Source organism: Orycteropus afer, unplaced genomic scaffold, assembly GCF_000298275.1.
Source record: "Orycteropus afer afer isolate SDZICR_OR568_19922 unplaced genomic scaffold, OryAfe1.0 scaffold00352, whole genome shotgun sequence".
Classification (NCBI taxonomy): domain Eukaryota; kingdom Metazoa; phylum Chordata; class Mammalia; order Tubulidentata; family Orycteropodidae; genus Orycteropus; species Orycteropus afer.
This window is the reverse complement of record NW_006921939.1, coordinates 56,235-60,333: the sequence shown is the minus strand read 5'-3', so window position 1 is coordinate 60,333 and position 4,099 is coordinate 56,235.

Here is a 4,099-nt window from a genome sequence, read left to right as displayed (position 1 = left end):
GCGGGATCGGGCAGTGTTTCGTTCTGCTGTGCATGGGGTCGCTATGAGTCGGAAACGACTCGACGGCACTTAACAACAACAACAACAACATTATAAACCCATGATGTTAAAAATTCTGTTGCCTACTTAACCTAGTTAACCATTAAGGTCAATTTTTTAAATTAAGTAAATAATAGCACAGATATTAACATAGATATTAACATAGATATGGCAGAATTAGGAAAATGGTACCCAAAAGACCAAAGTTTTGGAAGTATGTGAGTCTTGGTTAAGAATGCTCCCACATTTAGTTGACTGCTAACCAGAAGGCTGGTGGTTCAAACCCACCAGCCACTCCTTGAAAGGAAGAGTGGTCAATCTACTTCTGTAGTGATACCACCTCGGAAAAACCCAAGAAGGGGTTATTATGAGTCGGGTCCGACTCGATAGCAGTGAGTTTGTTTTTGGTTTGGTTCTGCCACTTATCAGCTTGTGTGATTTTGGGCAAGCTCTCCTCATTGAGCCAGGTTTCTTCATCCATCCATGAAATGTGCTAATAGTAACACTTACATCACAGAAGCAAGAAACAAAACAGATATAATCTTCCTTTCTTCCTGAAATAAACAAGTATATCCAAATTAAAATTGGTCACGGAAGCAGGATGAAAGGAAGGAAAACTATAGTAATCAGACAAAATAAGCATCATCTATCAGGCAGAGGCATTAGATGGGGAGGAGTGATTTGAGGGGATGAATAGGTGTCTCCCAGGACATCAAAAGTTCTTCTTCTTCTTGGTAGATATTAAAAGTAGGTTGGGTTGCATAATAAACTCTCACCTGGAATAAGAGATCATGTTCTTCTGACAATCTTAGCATACCTCTGAACTTACCACATGGTTTAGAGGTTAAATGTTTCCATGTCTGTCTTGCCCATCAGCCTGTGAGCATCTTGAGGCAAAAGCTAGATCTTTTCATCTTTGTATCCTTAATACTTGAGGAGCAGAGATTGTTCAGTGGTAGAATTCTTGCCTTCCATGTGGATATCTGGAGGCTTGTGTGTGGGTATGATGCTCAAACAGGTTTCAGTGGAACTTGCAGACAAAAATGGACTAGGAAAAACAGCCCAGTGATCTACTTCTGAAAAATGTGCAGAGGGTCACAATGAGTTGGTGTCAGATTCAACAACAGCTAAGAAACAACATCCTTAATACTGAGGGTAATATTTGGCCCAATGTAATGGCTTGATAAATGGTTGTTGAACTGAAAATAACAAGGCTAGTTTTCTGTTCTTAAAATTAAAACCCTTTACAGTGTAATATGCAGTGTTGTTGTTGTAGTAGTGTATTTACCTGTATGTTAATGAGAATGTAGATTAACTTCCTGGCTTTTAAATGGCCCCAGAGTATTTGAGGAGTCATCTTCTATTTCTCCCCAGTCCTACTCCATTCCTCCTCCAACTGCCAAATGAAAATCAGGACAGGGTTCACTCTAAAACCTTACCCGAGATTTCACCCTTACATCATATGTATTTTTTTTTTAATTGTCTCTGTGTCTGTGTGTGCTTATATAAACCCATGTGTGTGTCAATAAGCTTGGATATGATAAAAAATGGAAAGACTCCTAGGTGAAATATAAAGACTGAGTGAATATAACGCAAAACAAAACCACATTATTGCCCAAACAACATAAGTACTTTGAGAAATAGCAATCCTTGGGGAAAGAAGAGAAAATTTCACTTCCATAGATGACATAGGAGCTCTGGTAGCATAGTGCATCAGACACTTGACTGCTAACCAGCAAACCCACCAGCCACTCCTCAGAAGGAAGGTTGGGCAATCTACTTCCGTAGTGATACTGCCTCGAAAACCCAAGGAGGGGTCGCTATGAGTTGGGTATGACTCCACGGCAAATAACAACAACAACAACAACAACATAGATGTCAGACTCCATATCTCATTCCTACCATTCACTTTATTGACAAAAATAAATTTCTATCATTTCCTTAATGAAATCTGTTAACTGTGATATGATGCTTGAAAATATTTTTTCTCCCCACATCAACTGTTCCACTTTCTCTTGTGATTTAAACTAATGGGTAAGAATAGGAACAAAATCATTATCATTGCTAACTAATTTTGGGGGAAAAAAAGTCAAGATTGCTGAAACATGGAAACATCTTTCCTTAATCTTGATTATCAGTAATAGAAAATCTTAAGAACACCTCTGATAATTATAATAGATAGGCTGCATTTTTGGTGGAAAAAAAAGGGCACACTGTCTATGCAACTATCAACTAATAGATAAGAATACTTAAAGAATGACCCTTAAAGTGTCATTTCCTAATCTTTGGAATTAGGAAATGAATGAATTACTTTGTTAGTTTTCCAGCCTTTTGACACAACTTCATTAGGTCTTCTGCCTGCTGTACAATGGACAATTCTAAGGGGATAAAAATAACATCTAAGGCTCCAAGACCCCCTTTACTATCATGTTTCTTAGAACCTTAGCCCACCAATCACTGAGAACTTTAACAGAAACCAACTAGTGATTATGGTTTGTTGGTGTGGGTATAACTTGATAAAAATGATATCAAGATATGACCATTAATTTATTATACATGGGAAATCAACAACAGAAGATCTATGATAAAGTAAATACAAAAAACAAATGTTTTAGATACTATTTATTGAATTATGGCCAAATCAAAAATCTAGAGACAAAAGGCTAAGGATTCAGCCATCCATTTGAGATTCATTTCCTTAATATATAACCACTGATGTATTTATTTGGGGGATAAAGTATAATATATGGAAAAGATTTGGGAAGCACACCTAGGAGAGTGAGGACTTTCTGGTAATTCCAGATATAAAAAGTAAAGAAAAGAAAAACCCTTGGGTAAGGTTCTGAATTTTATGCTGTGGTAGGTGACAGAGTGTCTACAAATAAAACTGCAAATGTGAGACAATTCAATGATGGTCTTCTTAACTTGATGTGGTTGGACGATCATCTTTTTTTTTTTACCTAAGTTATCACCTCTGACATTTGGAAAAGCAATAAGAGTAACAGAGTGAGGGTCAGTAGACCTGGATTCTAATCCTTAGATGTATCTCTAACTTGTTTTACCATGTCTTTTGACCTTTCAGAGCCTTGTTTTTCCCATTAGTATACCAAAAACAACATCTGCTTAACAGAATGGGCTTGCAAATTAATGAGATGATGTCTGAGAAGTACTCAAATATCAGGTGTTCTGTAAATTCTAGGTACTGTTATTCAATATTAAAATTTATTAGCCTTCTCAGAACCACCTAACCTGCTGCGTTTGTGATCTGATCTCAGCACTTAGGTGCAAATAAGAAAATTGTTAAGCTGGATGCCATGTTCTTCTCAGATTAATCAATTATGGTCAAATTTCATTAGTAATTAGACAGTTGTTTCTTCTCAATATTTTTATTCAGAATGTTGAGCAAGTAGAGTTTATGGATCAAGAGTGCATGGCCACGATAGATAGATATTTTGTAAATTGGTTATTCTTGAGTGTACATTGTTAGCAATGTTAAGGATGAAGAATTTGCATGTGTTATTTTAAGAAAGTCCACACTTGACCAATTTTCCCCCTACAGAGGAGAAAATGGTATCTTCAAAGTTCAAGACTCTTTTACAGTAACATAAGTACCAAGAAGAAGTTAATATTCAGGGGTTCCTTATGGAAGTTGCATATGTTAACAAGTAAAGACCATATAGATAATTTCTCTGGTAGTCTTGACCTGTACTTGGTAGTTCCCTGGAGGAGCATAATTTTTTGTTTTAATAAACTAACAATTCATGCCCTGAAATAAAAATAATGATAAAATCTTATTATTCAGATGCTTTTCATATATGATTTCGTTTGGTACATTTTGACAACATTTGTGTAAAATAAATGTTATTTAGCCTAGTTTTAAAATATGGGGCTCAGGAAGACTTGCTATCTTGCCTGAGCTCATAGAACTACGATTTAACCCAAGTCATCTGACTCCAAATATGATGCATTTTCTATTTTACTGGGAGCTCTGGTGGCATAGTGCCTAAGGCACTTGACTGCTAACCAGAATGCTGGCGGTTCAAACCCACCAGCCACTCCT